This window comes from Pongo abelii, chromosome 8, assembly GCF_028885655.2.
Source record: "Pongo abelii isolate AG06213 chromosome 8, NHGRI_mPonAbe1-v2.0_pri, whole genome shotgun sequence".
In the NCBI taxonomy this organism is placed as follows: Eukaryota; Metazoa; Chordata; class Mammalia; order Primates; family Hominidae; genus Pongo; species Pongo abelii.
In genome coordinates, this window is record NC_071993.2 from 57706586 (window position 1) to 57725869 (window position 19284).

The window sequence follows — 19284 nt, forward strand, 5'->3', positions numbered from 1 at the left end:
CTAGAGATCTTTTTCATTAATACTTTTAAATGCCTTTCAGGTAGTTACATCATGTTTCTTCATTGGATTTGTAAAACTTGAAGCCATAAAAATATTAGTTTGGTGTGTATTGGGGAAAATAGCTAAAAGTCTAATTTTTACCCATTTAGACTTTGTTATTTCCTTGTATAAAGTGACAAATCGGGGCTCTTGTATCAGTGCCAGCTGTAATGTTTTTAAATGCAGTGGCTGCCTTCTATTGTCTTCCTATTTTTGATAATGCAGATTGTTGGGAAATCTATAAGGAAGTAACTGATTCCAGGCAAATTGTTTTCTTCCTTCTACCCACCCCAACCTCTACCCATCACCTTTTAAGAACATAGTACGCCAGTGTAACGTGGGAACCATTGAGATTGTATTTGCCCTGAGTATTAAAGCTAGCTTAGCAAAATACTTTTACAAACATATTGGTAAATGATACCCATAAAATTAAATTAGTTATATTTTATTTTAAAGTGCAAAATACATTGATATTTATTAATCATTGGATTTAGGGAAAGGGACAGATTTTTGGTGAACCTGACTTGTGGCAGATGGTAAGGAATATTATAAAACATTTGGATGAGAACAATCAGGGTGAACTACATTTTTCTGTTACACTGGTAATCATTTGAAAATTGATTTACCTCAGTGTTTAACAGTTTTTTGTTTTGTTTTGTTTTTTAAATAATAACTAATTGTCAAGCACTGATAGAGATGCAGATTTTGGTGGGGGGTGGGGGAGATAATCACTTCACCAACTGCAGTGCATTTGTGTGTTTTTAACCCTCAGAGAACTCTGCATTTTAGGGTACTTGAGGCTGACTTACAAATTAATTAAAAGTTTTAAAGTAACCTTTTTTCCATTGTAAATATTTCTGTAAATACTACCAATTGGAAATTAGAACAGTAGAGTACTTTTCTGAATCCAATCCTATTTTTATTTTATACAGTATTTCTCAGCTGTGATCTTTGGAGCAAAAGCCAACGGCAGGAAAAAATAGTTTGTACCAGTTTCATGAAGTATGTCTTTGGGTTTTTGTAAATAATTTTAACTCAAATAAAATTGCTACTTTCAATACACATGTTGTCTTTAACATAAGTCTATTGGAGGACAGAAGTGTCACAAACTTTATATATAGCTGACTCTAATGGGAAATACACTATCACTTAACACATTTAACCAGTTTTTGTTAAATACTTTATTATTTCTCCATGTTTTTAATAATACTCATCTGAATATAATGTGAACTCAACAACTCAGGCCAATTAGGGACTGGATTTTCAGTTAGGCCCTTGGCTTACTTACTGTTTTGATTCAGGTATTTTTTGATCCTATGAGTATGATCCAGGACTTCTTTGCTTCTGAGGTTTTACGCTGCTTTTTAGTTTTTCAGTTTTCTTAATTGTCAGCCGTTAGGCATCCTGCATTTACAAGTAGATTCCTCAACCTCTCCTTACTGCTTTTAGCCACAAAACTAGATTGAAGGATCTCTCCTGGGAGTTTCCGTTACTCTCCCCACTTAAATATGAGTATGTAAGAGTGATTTCAGGATGCAGCCTATGGATATAGAAAGACAAATCACACAGAAAATTTGAATCCTATTTCTGATACACGTTTATTGACTTTGAGTAAATTCTTGAACCATTAAGCCCGTTTCCTCAAAACAGGAAAAACGGATAGTACCTACCTCATGGTTGTGAAAAGTAAGTACATGTGAAGCATTAGCACAATATTCTAAACTTAGGATGGCCGGGCACAGTGGCTCACACCTGTAATCCCACCACTTTGGGAGGCTGAGGCGGGCAGATCACTTGAGGTCAGGAGTTCAAGACCAGCCTGGACAACATGGTGAAACTGGTCTCTAATAAAAATACAAAAATTGGCCAGGTGTAGTGACACATTTGTAATCCCAGCTACTTGGGAGGCTGAGGCAGGAGAATTGCTTGAACTCAGGAGGCGGAGGTTGCACTGAGCTGAGATCGTACCACTGCACTCCAACCTGGGAAACGCAGCAAGATGCCATCTGAAAAAATAAAAATAAATAAGTAACCTTAACTTGGCAATGGTAGCTTTAATCGTTTCACTATTTTGTATCAGGAAGGTGAAATATTCTAAACAATGGAGTAGCATATTGTTATATTACTGAGGTCAGTGGGGCTTGGGTTACTTTAACAGCAACTCTACAATTGCTGTTTTCAAATTGATCTTGTTAATATCTTATTAATGACTAATAAACGAGGGAATTGAACAAACTTCAGTAATCATTAAAGTATTTTAAGCATGGGGTTGGGGCACGTTGGCTCATGCCTGTCATCCCAGCACTTTGGGAGGCCGAGATGGGTGGATGCCGAGGTGGGCGGATCAATGAGGTCAAGAGATCGAGACCATCCTAGCCAACATGGTGGAAACCGTGTCTCTACTAGAAATACAATAATTAGCTGGGCCTGGTGGCGTGCACCTGTAGTCTCAGCTACTTGGGAGGCTGAGGCAGGAGAATCACTTGAACCTGGGAGGCAGAGGTTGCAGTGAGCCAAGATCACGCCGCTGCACTCCAGTCTGGGTGACAGAGCGAGACTCCGTCTCAAAAAAAAAGTATTTTAAGTATGTCCTTCAGGTTTTTTCTTGGATGTAGAAGAAAGTGTTGAAAGAGGCTTGCACAATTCACTATCATGGTCTCCTGACATTGGATGTGTAGATGAATAACTTTATGGATAATGTCTTTGAACAAAGAATTTGAATAAATACTGAGTGTTTTTGTCAAACCTCTTTCCCTGTTTAACCTTTGTGTGCAGTTTGAATACTCCAAATGCCATGTACTGGCGTTAGGAGCCAGCTGAGTTTATAAAGCTATATACTGCCTAGTTGTTATAAGAACCTGTCTTGCTGTCTAGAATTGTATTATAGCGAATGTAGGTAAATGAAACTATCCTCTTGCAAAAATTGTTAATATTAAGTAGATTGTCATAAATTAAAGATGCCTATCATAACCCCTAGAGTAACAAGTAAAAAATAATGCAGACACATATAGCTAGAGCTGCCAGAGGAAATTAAAAGGAACACTGGAAAATATTTGATTAATCAAAGGAAGGCAGGGAAGGAGTAACTAACAAAAACAAACGAGAAAAGTAGAAAACGAGAAGCAGGACAAATAGAAATAAGCAAAAAACACTTTCCCTGTAAGGAACAAGCCAAAGATGTCCACTAAGCCTAATGATATGAATAATTATATTAAATGTAAATACACTAAACAAAGGCAGAGATTGTCAAACTGAACAGCCAAGAGACACTAAATACAAATATACAAATGATATGGAAGCAAAAGGGTAGGAAAAGATGTACCATGCAAATACTAATCACAAAATTGGAGTGGCTGTATTATCGGACAAGATGGACTTTAAGACAAGGGAATATTACCAGATCTGTTAAGGGGAAAGGGTCTCTAACAGGAAGAAATAACAATTCTGCCTGTGCATCTAATACCTGATAGACCTTTTATACTACATGCAGTTAAAAATTTAAAGGAGAAATAGACAAAGTCACATCATAGTTTGATATTTCACCCTTTGGAATTAATAGGATACATATATATATGATATATATCAGTAAGGATAGAGAAGCTCTGAATGACAGTATCAACTATCTTGACGTAATTGACAGTCATAAAACATTACACGGAGCATATTTTTCAACTGCACAAAAAATTTTCACAGACCATCTGATGGGTCATAAAACAAGTCTCAATGAATTTAAGATGATTGAAATCTTAAAGGGGATATATCTTCACCCCAAGGAATTAAATCAGAAGTCAATACAGTATCTAGAAAACTTTGAAAAATAATACACTTCCTAGCAGTCTTTGAAGGGGAATTAGAAAGTTTAATGATCTGAATGACAAAATACAACATATCAAAATTTGTGGAATACACTTAAAGCAGTGCTTAGAGGAAAATTAAGAAGGCTTAAATTATCCTAATTTCTATGTGAAGCTAGATGAACAATTAAACCTAAAGTAAGTTGAAGGAAAAAATATGAGCAGAAATTAATATAATAAAAGACAAGTAATAGAAAAATTTTACCAAAGCCAAAAGATGATTCTTTGTAGTTAATAAAACTGATAAATCCTTAGCAAGACTAATCAAGAAAGAAAAAAACACAAATTATCAACGTCAGAAAAAAAGATGGAATACAGATGCTATAGACATAAAAGGATAAATAATTTAAAAATTTTTATAATTAAAAGATTTTTATTACTTAATAGAGACAAGGTCTTACTCTGTTGCTCAGGCTGGTCTTGAACTACTGAGCTCTGATCCTCCTGCCTTGGTTTCCCAAAGTGCAAGCATTACAGACGTGAGCCATCACACCCGGTCAGATAAAGAATTTTATGAATAACTTAAGCCAGTAAATTTTACAAATTAAATGAACAAATTCCTTGCAAAACAAACTTACCAAAACTGACTCAAGAAACAGAAAGCCTCATTAGCCCTATATTCAAAACAATTGAATTTCTACTTTGAAATCTACGTATAAGTCCTGTCCCAGAAGACTTCATTGATGCATTACATGAAACACAAGGAAGAATTTATATCCATCTTACACAGAAAGTAGAGAAGAGAATACTTACCAAATCAGTGTATAAGGCTTACCTATATATCTCCAATATAAAGCACAAAGATATTGCAAGGAAAAAAAATAGCAACATTTTATAGATGCAAAATATTTAACAAAGTATTACAAAATCAAATCCATTACTATATAAAAAGTATAATACATCACAACAAGGTGTTTATCAAAGGAGCGTAAAATTGGTTTATTATCTTTTAGATACAGAAAAACCATTTTCCAAAATGCAACACCTATTCATGGTTAAGAAACAAAAAAGCAACAACACAGTGGCTCATGCATGTAATTCCAGCACTTTGGGAGGCCAAGGCAGGTGGATTGCTTGAGCCCAGGAGTTTGAGATCAGCCTGGGCAAATGGCGAAACCCTGTCTCTATAAAAAATACAAAATTAGCCAGGTGTGGTAGTGTGCGCCTGTGGTCCCAGCTACTTAGCAGCTACTAAGGCAGGAGAATCGCATGAGCACAGGAGGTCGAGGCTGCAGTGAGGCGTGATTGCACCTCTGCCCTATAGCCTGGGTGACAGAGTGAGACCCTGTCTCAAAAAAAGAGAAAGAAATAGGAACTAATCTTGATCCCCCCCTCAGAAGAGAGCAGGTATGAAAAGTGTACAATAATTAAACTTGATGAGTCACTGAATACTTTCCTCTGAAGATCAAAAACAAGGCAGAAGTTTCCAATATCAACACTTCTACTTTGTTTAAAAGTAGAATTGACAAGCTGATTCTAAAATTCACATGGAAATGCAGAGGACATAAAATAGTAAAAATAATCTTGAAGAATAACAAAGCCGGAGGACATACACTATTGACCTTCCAGTTTCATGATAAAACCACAATGGTCAAGACCATGTATTGGCATGAGGACAAGATCAATACAATGAAGGCAGAGCCTAGAAATAGGTCAACAGATACAAGGTCAACTGATTTTTGACAGAGGCACCAGAGCAATTTAATGTAGAAATTAAAATATTTTTAACAAGTGGTTATGAAACATGTGAATACCCATATTTAAAAAAAAAATCTTGACCCTTACCTTATGCTAAACATAAAAATTAATTCCAGATGGATCATAGATCTCAATGTAAAAGCTAAAACTATAAAGCTACTATAAAAAAGAAAGAAAGAGGCCAGGCTTGGTGGCTCAGGCGTGTAATCCCAGCACTTTGGGGGGCTGAGGCGGGCAGATTGCCTGAGCTCAGGTGTTCAAGACCAGCCTGGGCAACATGATGAAACCCCCTCTCTACTAAAACACAAAAAATTAGCCAAGCATGACAGCCTGTGCTTGTAGTCCCAGCTACTTGGGAGGCTAAGGTGGAAGGATCACCTGAGCCCAGGAGATGGAGGCTGCAGTGAGTGGAGATCATGCCACTGTACTCCAGCCTGGGAGAAAGAGCCAGACCTCATCTCAAAAATAAAATAAAAGTTGGCCAGGCGTGGTGGCTCACGCCTGTAATCCCAGCACTTTGGGAGGCTGAGGCAGGTGGATCACGAGGTCAGGATTTCAAGGACCAGCCTGACCAACATGGTGAAACCCCATCTCTACTAAAAATACAAAAATTCTTCGGGCGTGATGGCAGATGCCTGTAATCCCAGCTACTCAGGAAGCTGAGGCAGGAGAATCGCTGGAACCCTGGAGGCAGAGGTTGCAGCGAGCCGAGATCGTGCCATTGCACTCCAGGCTGGGTGACAGAGCGAGACTTCCATCTCAAAAATAAATAAATACATAAAATAAAAAGTGACCAAGTGCGGTGGCTCATGCCTGTAATCCTAGCACTTTGGGAGGCCGAGGCAGGTGGATCACGAGGTCAGGAGACTGAGATCATCCTGGCCAACATGGTGAAACCCTGTTTCTACTAAAAATACAAAAATTAGCTGGGTGTGGTGGCATGTGCCTGTAATCCCAGCTACTCAGGAAGCTGAGGCAGGAGAATTGCTTGAACCCGGGAGGCAGAGGTTGCAGTGAGCAGAGATCTTGCCACTGCACTCCAGCCTGGCGACAGAGTGAGACTCCATCTCAAAAAAAAAAAAAAAGATTAAAAAACCCATAAATTACAATGAGATGCTATTGTGTATTCAGTAGAATGGCCAGTTCAAAAGATGACAGCACCAAATAGTGGCATATGAACAACTGGAACTTTTTTTTAATGCTGTTGGGAATGTAAAATCATAACACCACTTTGGACGAGTTTTGTCAATTCCTTGTGAGATTAAAGTTATACCTGTCTGGGCTGAGTGCACTGGCTCATGCCTGCAATCCCAGCACTTTGGGAGGCCGTGGCAGGAGGATCACTTGAGGCCAAGAGTTCAAAACCAGCCTGGGTAATGTAGTGAGAACTCGTCTCTGCCAATAAATAGATAGATAGATAGATAGATAGATAGATAGATAGATAGGTAGATAGATAGATAGATAGATAAAAGCTGGGCATGGTGGCACATGCCTGTAGTCCCAGCTGAGGCAGGAGGATTGCTTGAGCCTAGGAGGTTGAAGCTACAGTAAGCCATGATTGTACCACTGCACTCCAGCCTGGGCCACAGCTAAAATATATATATATATCTGTTCTTCAACCTAACAGTTTCACTTTATCCAGAAGAAATGAAAATATTCAACAGAAAAAGTTGTGGAAAATGTTCATAGTCATTTTATCAACAAATAGCCAAACACTGGAAACAACTCAAATGTCCATCTACAGACAATAAACAAATTGATAGATTCATGCAATAATATACTACTTAGTAATAAAGAGGAATGAATTACTTTTTAAATCAACAACATGAAGAAATTTCACATTCATAACGCTCAGTGGAAGAAGTTGAATTTTCAAAATACATATAATACAGCCATGTGCAGTGGCTCACACCTGTAATCCCAGTGCTTTGGGAGGCCAAGGTGGGAGGATCACTTGAGACCACGAGTTTGAGACCTATAATATGCATCAATTTATCCAAAATTGTAGAACAGGCAATATTATCTAAGGTGAAAACATTCAGAACAATTTATTTAAAAGACAGTAATAAGCAGTTAAATGAAAACCTCTATATGCTTAGAAATGTAAAAAACACAACCTGATAACTCATGGGTTAAACCAATTATAATTTTTTTTTTTTTTTTTTTTTTTTTTGAGACGGAGTGTTGCTCAGTCACCCAGGCTGGAGAGCGGTGGTACGATCTTGGCTCACTGCAACCTCCAACTCCTGGGTTCAAGAGATTCTCCTGCCTCACCCTCCCAAGTAGCTGGGATTACAGGTGCACGCCATCATGCCCAGTTAATTTTTGTATTGTTAGTAGAGACAGGGTTTCACAGGTTGGCCAGGCTGGTCACGAACTCCTGACCTCAAGTGATCCACCCGCCTCAGCCTCCCAAAGTGCTGGGATTACTGGCGTGTGCCACCGCACCTGGCCATAATTTTTTTTTTTTTTAAATTAGAACTAGGCTGGTGACAGTGGGTCACACCTGTAATCTCAGCACTTTTAGGAGGCTGAGGCGGGTGGATCACCTCAGCCCAGGAGTTCAAGACCATCCTGGGGAAAATGGCGAAACCCCATCTCTATGAAAAATACAAAATTAGCCAGGTGTGGTGGCACGTGCCGGTAATCCCAGCTACTTGATAGGCTGAGCGGGGAGGATCACTTGAACCCAGGAGGCAAAGATTGCAGTGAGCCCTGATTGAGCCACTGCACTCCAGCCTAGGTGAAAGAGTGAGACCCTGTCTCAAAAAAATAAAAATTTTAATTTAAAAAATAAATTAGAACTGGATGACAATGAAAATAAAATATATCAAAAGTCATGGTGCAGGGCGTGGTGGCTCACGCCTGTAATCCCAGCACTTTGGGAGGCCGAGGCGGGCAGATCACTTGAGGTCAGGAGTTCGAGACCAGCCTGGTCAACACGGTGAAATCCTGTCTCTACTAAAAATACAAAATTAGCCGGGCATGGTGGCACATGCCTGTAATCCCAGCTACTTGGGAGGCTGAGGCAGGAGAATCACTTGAACCCCGGAGGCGGAGGTTGCAGTGAGCCAAGATCGTGCCATTGCACTTCAGTTTGGGCAACAAGAAGAAAACTCTGTTTCAAAAAACAAAAAAAATGTCACAGGATGCAGCAAAATTTTTATCTTTAAATGCTTATATTTGAAAGACAGAATGACTAAAATTGTAAAGTACATATTATTCATCTTAATGACAGAGTAAGAGCAATAGAATAAACTCTTAATAAGTAAAAGGAAGAAGATAATGGCAAATTTTTAAAAACTGATGAAAAATGGATTCTTTGAAAAGTCTAAATTTTGAGTACACTGACCAAGAAGGAGGGAATAAAATACAAATTACAAAAGTAAGTATAAAAATCAATATATGTGGGCCAGGCGTGGTGGCTCACACCTGTAATCCCAGCACTTTGGGAGGCTGAGGTGGGCAGATCACAAGGTCGGGAGTTCGAGACCAGCCTGGCTAACATGGTGAAACCCTGTTTCTACTAAAACTACAAAAAATTAGCCAGCCATGGTGGCGCGTGCCTGTAATCCCAGCTACTTGGGAGGCTGAGGCAGGAGAATTGCTTGAACCCAGGAGGCAGAGTTTGCAGTGAGCCGAGATCACGCCATTGCTCTCCAGCTTGGGCAACAAGAGCGAAACTCCATTTCAAAAGAAAAAAAAAATCAATACATGCTATCTGGTATGAAATAAATAAATATTAAAAAGACAATATATGAGTACAGAAACACTAGAGATTAAAAAAGTTTTAACTACTCTGAATAAATGCATGCTAATGAATTTATGACTTAAATGAAGTGGGCAAATTCCTAGAATAATATAGCAAAAAAGAAAAACCTGGCCAGATGTGGTGGCTCATGCCTGTAATCCCAGCACTTTGGGAGGCTGAGGTTGGTGAATCACATGAGGTCAGGAGTTTGAGACCAGCCTGGGCAACGTGGTGAAACTCTGTCTCTACTAAAAGTACAAAAATTAGCCTCATGTGGTGGCATGCACCTGTAATCCCAGCTATCTGGGAGGCTGAGGCACAAGAATCCCTTGAACCTGGGATGTAGAGTCTGCAGTGAGCCAAGATCATGCCACAGCACTCCAGCCTGGACAACAGAGCAAGACTGTCTCAAAAAAAGAAAAAAAACAAAACCCAACACAAAAAGGGATAGAGTTTTACAATTTCTAAAGAAATTGAATCAGTATTATTAAAAGATTTCAAAACACACTTGACACAAAGTCCATGGTTTTGAAAGTTATTTCCACGAAATTATCAAGAAATAATTTCAATCTTATACAAATTCTTCTGGAGCATTGAAAAAGAGGGAACTCAGAAACTCCCCTAAATATTCAATGAAGGCTATATAACGATAAAAATAAGAAAAGGACAAGAAGAGAAAGACAAATTTCAGGATAATCTCCTTAATAACCATAGATAATAAATTCCTTTACAATATGTTAGAAAATTGAGTCCAGAAATATATAAAAAGCTAATACAATGTCCAAGTTGAATTTATCACAGAATGCAATGGTGAATTAACATTAGAATAATCAACAAATGTAACTTATCACATAAATGAGGAAAATCATGAGGCCTTCTCAGCGAATGCACAAAAAGCATTTAATTGGCCGGGCGTGGTGGCTCACGCCTGTAATCCCAGCACTTTGGGAGGCTGAGGCGGGTGGATCACCTGAGGTCAAGAGTTGGAGACCAGCCTGGCCAACCTGGCGAAACCCCATCTCTACTAAAAATACAAAAATTAGCCGGGCATGGTGGCGCATGCCTGTAATCCCAGCTACTCGGGAGGCTGAGGCAGGAGTATCGCTTGGACCTGGGAGGTGGAGGTTGCGGTGAACTGAGATTGTGCCACTGCACTCCAGCCTGGGCAACAGAGTAAGACTCCAGTTCAAAAAAAAAAAAAAAGTAGGCAAAAGATTTAAACAGGTACTTCACAAAAGAAAATATAAGCAAGATAAATAAGTGCAAGAAAAAATCCTAAACATCATTAGTCTTTAGGGAAATAAAGATTAAAACCATGATAGTGTATAACTCATACATATTAGAATGACTAAAATTAAAAGACTGACCACACCAAGTGTTGGCAAAAAGGTGAAGCAACTGGAACTTTCTCTTTTTAATTTTTAATTTTCATGGATACATAATAGTTTTACATATTTATGGGGTACATGTGATATTTTGATACAAGCGTACACTGTGTGATGACCAAATCAAAGTAATTAGAATATCCATCAACTCAAACATTTAGCATTGCTTTGTGCTGGGAACATTCCAAATCTACTCTTGTAGTTATTTTGAAATATACAATAAATTATTGTTAATGATAGTCACCCTATTGTGCTACCAAACACTCGATCTTATTCCTACAATCTAACTATATTTTTGCAGCACTAATCACATGCTTTAGTTCCATCACCCATTAACCAAATCCTTTTTATCCTTCCCCAGTGCTATGCTTCCCAGCCTCTAGTAGCCATCATTGTATTATCTACCTCCATGAGATCAATTTTCTTAGCTCCCCCATCAGTGAGAACATGAGATACTTGTCTTTCTGTGCCTGGCTTATTTCACTTAACATAATGTTCTCTAGTTCCATCCATGTTGTTGCAAGGGACAGGATTTTATTTATTTTTTTATTATTATTTTTTCGAGACAGAGTCTTGCTCTGTTGCCAAGGCTGGAGTTCAGTGATGTGATCACAGCTCACTGCAGTCTTGACCTCCCAGGCTCAAGCTATCCTCCTGCCTCATCCTCCCAAAGTATTGGGATTACAGGTGTGAACCACCGTGCCTGGCAATGTTATTCTTTTCTATGGCTGAATAATATTCCACTTTGTATCTATACCACATTTTCTTTTTCTTTTCTTTTTTTCTTTTTTCTTTTTTTTTTTTTGAGATGGAGTTTCACTCTGTCACCCATGCTGAGAAGAGTGGCATGATCTCAGCTCACTGCAACCTCTGCCTCCCCAGTTCAAGCAAGTCTCCTGCCTCAGCTCCCCCAGTAGCTGGGATTACAGGTGCGTGCCACCACACCAGGCTAATTTTTGTATTTTTAGTAGAGATGAGGTTTCTCCGTGTTGGCCAGGCTGGTCTTGAACTCCTGACCTCAAGTGATCCACCCGCCTTGGCCCTGGAAAGTGCTGGGATTACGGGTGTGAGCCACTGTGCCTGGCCACCACCTTTTCTTTATCCATTTGTTCGTTGGTAGACACAGTGGAATTGTTGATTCCGTATCTTGGCTATTGTGAACAGTGCTGCAATAAACAAGAGAGTGCAGATATATCTCCAGTATGATGATTTCCTTTCTTTTGGGTAGATACTCAACAGTGGGATTGAAACTGTTAACAGGTCTGTTACCTGATGTACCCAGCAAGTTAATACCCTGAGAATGTTAATATTCTCTGGGTTGCAGCAGATAAAGAGGTTTAATTATAGGGTCACCGCCGAATGAGGAGATGGGAAGAAAGTTCACATGCATTTCTCTGAGGAGTTTGGGCTAAGGTATTTAAGGGCTCTGGAGTGAGCTGAAGTGTGGAGATCATTGACTGGTCCAGGAGGGAAGGGTGAAGACATAGGATAGGATGAAGAAACGATTCTCATGTTGATTCTATTCCTCTGTGGGGGTCTTTGAACTGGTTGGCATCAGCTGTTCTGGTGGAATTGAGGATCTGAAAAACATCTTGAGCAATTCTTAAACAATAGCCTCATGGTTTTAACATCAGATCTGTCTCTACAGGAACAATGGGGATGCAAATAGTCAGACAATGGTGCTACAGGGACTTCCGGTTACAAAGATGTGGACCAAAGTGCAGCCTGATTATAACTCCATTTCTGTCCAGAATTCTTCTTAACCCTGTGAGGATGACTTCAGGACTCCTGGATCATATGGTAGTTCTATATTTAGTTTTTCAAGGAACCTATTTTCCATAGTGGCTGTACTAGTTTACATTTCCACCAGCAGTGTACCAGTTCTCCGAGATAGCATTGCCAGCATCGTCAGTTTTGGCTTTTTGATAATAGCCATTCAAACTGGGGTGAGATGATCTCTCATTGTGGTTTTGATTTGTGTTTCTCTGATGATGTTGAGCATTTTTTTCTTTTTCTTTTTTTTTTTTTTTTTTTTTTTAATAGAGACAAGAGTTCACCATGTTGCCCAGGCTGGTCTTGAACTCCAGGGCTCAAGGGAACCTCCTGCCTCAGCCTCCCAAAGTGCTGGGATTACAAGCATGAGCTATTGCATCAGACCTAAATTTTTTTTTTGACAGAAATGGGGGGCATTTTTTCATATACCTGACGGCCATTTGTATGTCTTCTTTTGAAAAATGTGTAATCAGGTCTACTCCCATTTAAAAACCTGATTGTTTGTATTTTTTCTATTGGGTTGTTTAGATTCCATACGTATTCTGGTTATTTTAGTCCCTTGTCAGTTGAATAGTTTGCAAATATTTTCTGTTATTCTTTAGGTTGTCTCTCCCCTTTGTTGATTGTTTCCTTTGCTGTGCAGAAGTGTTTTAGCTTCACGTGATCCAATTTACCCATTTTTGCTTTGATTGCCGTGCTTTTGAGGTCTTACTCAAGAAATCTTTGACCAGATCAATGTCCTGAAGCATTTCCTCAATGTCTTTTCCTAGTAGTTTTATAGTTTTGGGTCTTACATTAATATCATTAATCGATTTTGATTTAATTTTTGTATATGGTGAGATATAGGGGTCTAGTTTTGTTCTTGTGCATATGGATATCTGGTTTACCAGGCACCATTTGTTGAAAAGACTGTCCTTTCTCCAATGTATGTTCCTGGCACCTTTGTTGAAAATGAGTTGATTGTAAATGCATGGATTTATTGGAATTTTATACTCTGCTGGTGGGGAATGTGAGCTGGAAGAACCACTTCAGAAAACTCTTTGCCAGTTTCTTTTTTTTTCTTTCTTTCTTTTCTGCTTTCTTCTTTCTTTCTTTTTCTTTTCTTTTCTTTTTTTTTTTTGGAGAAAGGGTCTTGCTCTGCAACCCAGGCTGGAGTACAGTGACATGATCTTGGCTTACTGCATCCTCAACCTCCCAGGCTCAAGCGATCCTCCCACCTCAGCCTCTCAAGTAGCTGGGACTACAGGCGCACATCATGACGTCTGGTTAATTTTTTGTATTTTTTGTAGGGACAGGGTTTCACCATTTTGCCCAGGCTGCTTTAGAACTCCTGAGCTCAAGCAATCCACCTGCCTTGGCCTTGGCCTCCTAAGGTGTTGGGATTACAGGTGTGAGCCACTGCCCTGGCCTGTTTGTCAATTTCTTAAACACACACTTTCTATATCACCCATACATTTCACTGCTAGGTATTTACTGAAGACAAATGAAAGCACATTGTCATACAAAGCCTTGCTGGTGCCAGATGTTAATCATGGGGGAGGCTGTGCATGTTGCGGGCACGGGGGTACCTAGGAAATCTCTGCACCTTCCACTCAATTTTCCTGTAAAACTAAAAACTACTCTAAAAAATTAAGTCTAATTTTTTTTTTTGAGATGGAGTCTTATTCTGTGGCCCAGGCTGGAGTGCAATGGCTTGATCTCAGCTCACTGTAACCTCTGCCTCCTGGGTTCAAGTGATTCTCCTGCCTCAACCTTTTGAGTAGCTGGGATTACAGGTGCATGCCATCATGCCCAGCTGATTTTTGTAGTTTTAGTAGAGACAAGGTTTTACCGTGTTGGCCAGGCTGGTCTTGAACTTGTGACCTTGTGATCTGCCCACCTCAGATTCCCAAAGTACTGAGATTACAGGCATGAGCCACTACAGCCAGCCATAACTTTTTTTTTTTTTTAATTAGAACTAGGCTGAGCATGGTGGCTCACACCTCTAATATGAGTATTTTGGGGAGGCCAAGGAGGGTGGATCACTTTATCCCAGGAGTTTGAGATTATCCTGGGCAACATGGTGAAACCCCATCTCTATGAAATATACAAAATTAGTTGGGTATGGTGGCATGCAACTGTAGTCCCAGCTACTTGAGAGACTGACGGGGGAGGATCAGTTCAACCCAGGAGGTGGAAGTTGCAGTGAGCCCTGATTGAGCCACTGCACTCCAGCCTAGGTGAAAGAGGGAGATCTTCACCCTCAGGTACTCCTTTATAGCAATGCAAAATAGATGAATGCACCTTCCTATAAAGAAAACACTTGGCCTATTTACTTTTACTGATGAGTTTTCCAACATTTTAAGAAAAAGGTAACAACGGTGTTATACAAAACTCTTTAAGGAAATAGAAAAAGAGGAAATACTTTTCCAACCCATTTTATGAGACCCATTTGTCCCTGACACCAAACCCTGATGTGGACATTGTAAGAAAGAAAGATTGTACTGTAGTCCAATCTTTCATGGCTTGGATGTGAAATGCTAATAAAAAGTTAGCCAGTAAATTACAGCAATATATAAAAATGTGGCTGAGTGCGGTGGCTCACACCTGTAATCCCAGCACTTTGGGAAGCCAAGGTGGGTAGATCACCTGAGGTCAGGAGTTCGAGACCAGCCTGGTGAAACCCTGTCTCTACTAAAAATACAAAAATTAGCTGGGTGTGGTGGCACGTACCTGTGATCCCAGCTACTTGGGAGGCTGAAGCAGGAGAATTGCTTAAATCTGAGAGGTGGAGGTTGCAGTGAGCTGAGATCACGTGACTGCACTCCAGCCTGGGTGACGGAGTGAGACTCCGTCTCAAAAAAGAAAAAAAAAAGTGAATACCTCACAACCAAGTTGCCTTTATATTAGGAAAACAACCCATCAACTGTGTGCAAAAAATCTTCTGCACACCCCTGATCTCAGCCTGTGGCCTCTTCTTTTCCCTCCCTCACTTCTTGGTGGTCTTAATAGCTTGGAATAACCCATAAGACCACCAAGACTCATGACTTGGAACACCACCTATGTGTTGATGACTCCCAAATTTGTAGCTTCAATCCTAACATTTTCCTAACCGTACACATCCAGGCGCCCATCCACCCTTTCCCCTTGGATGTCTTACAGGCATCTTCTACCTCATATGTCAGAACTATGCTCTGAGACCCTCCCAGACAATCTGTATGTAACCCATGAGCCTTTCATAGCTAAGTTCCCTTCATTGAGCTCCTAGGCACCAAACATGGAACAATTTTGACACCATCTCCCTTTATATAATTCATTTATTACCCTCTCACTTCCATTTCAAATTATGCCCAGAATCTGACTACCTCTCACCGCCAATTCTCACTGCCAGATGGCATATTTTTATTATGTATCTGCTAGCATGTAAACTTCATGAAGGCAGGAGCTTTGTGTCTTTCATTACTGCTAAATTCCAGTGCCCAGAACAGGGCCTGACACATAGTAGGAACACTGTCAATGTAATTTTTTTTAATGAGACAGGGTCTCACTCTGTCTCTCAGGCTGGAGTGCAGGGTCGTGATCACGGCTCATTGCAGCCTTGACCTCCCCAGGCTCAAGCAATCCTTTCATCTCAGCCTCCCAAGCAGTTAGAACAACAGACATGTGCCACCACCCCAGCTAATTTTTTTGGTGTGTTTTGTAGAAACAGGGTTTGCTGTGTTGCCCAGGCTGCTCATGAACTCCTGGAGTCAAGTGATCCACCTACCCCGGTCTCCCAAAGTGCTGGGATTACAGGCGTGAGCCACTGTACCCAGCCCCCTTCAATATTTTTACAAATAATGACCTGTAGTGTTTTTAAATACATCACACATTTTAAAAGACTGATACCATCTCCTTTGTAAGGATGTTGAGCCACAGGTACACATTCATAAACTGTGTGTGTGAGTATAAATTGTTACAGCTTTTTAAAAAATAGACTTTATGCCGGGCACGGTGGCTCATGCCTGTAATCCCAGCACTTTGGGAGGCCGAGGTAGGTGAATCACGAGGTCACGAGTTCAAGACCAGCCTGGCCAACATGGTGAAACCCCGTCTCCACTAAAAATACAAAAATTAGCCGGGCATGCTGGCTCACACCTGTAATCCCAGCTACTCAGGAAGCTGAGGCAGGAGAATTGCTTGAACCAGGGAGGTGAAGGTTGCAGTGAGCTGAGTTCGAGCCATTGTACTCCAGCCTGGGCAACAGGGCAAGACTCAGACTCAAAAAAAAAAAAAAAAAAAAAAAAGACTTAATTTTTTAGAGTAGTTTTAGTTTTACAGCAAAATTGAGTGGAAAGTGCAGAGATTTCCCAGGTACCCCCGTGCCTGCAACATGCACAGCCTCCCCCATGATCAACATCCTGCACCAGTGTCGTGCATTTGCTACAATCAGTAAACATGACACATCATTGTCATTCAGAGTCCAAGTTTACATCAGGCTCACTCATGGCCTTCTACGCTCTGTGGGTTTGAACAAATGTACAATGACATCTATCCACCATGTTAGTGGCATACAGAGTGCTTTCACTGCCCTAAAAATGTTTTGTATTTCACCTATTTATCCTCCCTCAATGTGACAGCCTTTTTAGAGGTCAATTTGAGAGTATCTATTGAAATTTTAAAGATGTGTGTCTTTTGACCCAGAAATTTTATTTCTTGTAATCCATTGGAGAAAACACTTGCATTCTACACAAAGAATAAATATGAATATGTTCTCTGAAACATCAAAATAATGAAAAATGAAAACTCTTTGCCCCTGAGTAAGGAGATTGCTGCTGAACAAAGTGTGGTCCTTCTTTGCATGGAATATCACACAGCAGTAAAAAGAGTTTGTTCTTGTGCTGACAAGGAAAGAGAAAGTCATACTTTTAAGAGGGAAATTTAAGTGGCATAGTCATATGTACAGTGTGTTCTATCAGTTAAAGTATATGTATATAATTTCTATACATGCTTGTGAGTGCATAGATGGAAAAATTCTGAAAGGTTAGATATCAGACTCATAGTTACTATTTCTGGGGGATGAGATGAAGGGAGATACAAGGCAAATTGTATTTATTCTGTATTGATTTGGATTTCTTTATTTCTCTCTCCCTCCCCCCCTTTCTCTCTCTTCCTCCTTTCTTTCTTTCTCTTTTCTTTCTTTCTTTCTTTCTTTCTTTCTTTCTTTCTTTCTTTCTTTCTTTCTTTCTTTCTTTCTTTCTTTCTTCTTTCTTTCTTTCTTCCTTCCTTCCTTCCATTCTTCCTTCCTTCCTTTCTTCCTTCCTTCCCTCCCTCCTTCCCTTCTTTCTTTCTCTCTCTCTCTCTTTCTTTCTTCTTTCTTTTTTTCTTCTTTTCTTCTTCTTTTTTTTTTGTGGAGAGAGGGTCTCACTCTGTTGCCCAGGCTGGAGTGCAGTGGTGCTATCATAGCTCACTGCAGCCTAGAACTCCTGGACTCAGGTGATTCTCCCCCCTATAGGAAGTATAGGCGTGCTCATGGAACTACAGGCATATGCACCACTACACCCAGCTAATTTTTTTTTATTTTTGTAGGGACAGGGTCTCACTCTGTTGCCCAGGCTGGTCTTGAATTCCTGAGCTCAAGTGATCCTCCGACCTTGGCCTCCCAAAGTGCTAGGATTACACATGTGAGCCACCACACCCAGAGTGGACTTCTTTTAAATGAGAATATACTTATTCATTTCCTATGTATTAAAAATAAGTTGAAAAAGGCAGGAAAACAAATGAACAGACAAAAAGTTGGTATCACTAGCATTGTTATTTAGAAGGGGTCGGCAGAGGGTGCTGAATATTGAGTCTTATCTAAATGATGACCTGCCTACGTTCAAGAGCAGCTAGAAATCCACACTTAGGTTAGTTAGAATAGTCCTGATAGCTCAGTGGAAACCTGACCTCTGTGAAGCAGATTAGTATTCTTTATTGCCAGAGGCAGTGGATATAATAAACATGTTATCTATAGCTAACAGTTCCTGTGTGGTTTACAGGTAATGTATATTTCAACAAGCGTCATGCGAATGGGTTGATGCTAAAATGAGCCCACTCCTTCATTCTTTAGGAATATGAGCAAAATTAAGAATGGTTCTTGGATCTGTTTACTGAATGTCTTGATTCTCTAAAACAATCCTCAGCGAGTCACAGTGGCTTATGCCTGTAATCTCAGCACTTTGGGAGGCTGAGGCAGGAGGATCGCTTGAACTCAGGAGATCGAGACCAGCCTGGGCAACATAGCAAGACCTTGCCTCTACTAAAAATAAAATTAAAAAAAATCAGCTAGGCATGGTGGTGCTCCTGTAGTCTCAGCCACTTGAGAGGCTGTGGTGTGAGGATCTCTTGAGCCCAGGAGGTAGAGACTGCAGTGAGCCAAGATTGTGCCACTGCTTTGCAGGATGGGCAACAGAGCAAGACTGTCTAAAAAATAAGTAAATACATGGCTGGGCATGGTGGCTCACACCTGTAATCTCAGCACTTTGGGAGGCCGAGGTGGGTGGATCACCTGAGGTCAGGAGCTCGAGACCAGCCTGGCCAACAGGGTGAACCCCATCTCTACTAAAAATACAAAAAATTAGACGGGCATGGTGGCACGTGCCTTTAATCCCAGCTACTCAGGAGGCTGAGGCAGGAGAATCGCTTGAACCCAGGAGGCAGACGTTGCAATGAGCCGAGATTGTGCCTCTGCACTCCAGCCTGGGTGACAGAGCAAGACTCCATTTCAAAAATAATTAAATAAATACGTAAATAATAAAATGATCCTAGAAAAGAGTGGCTAATA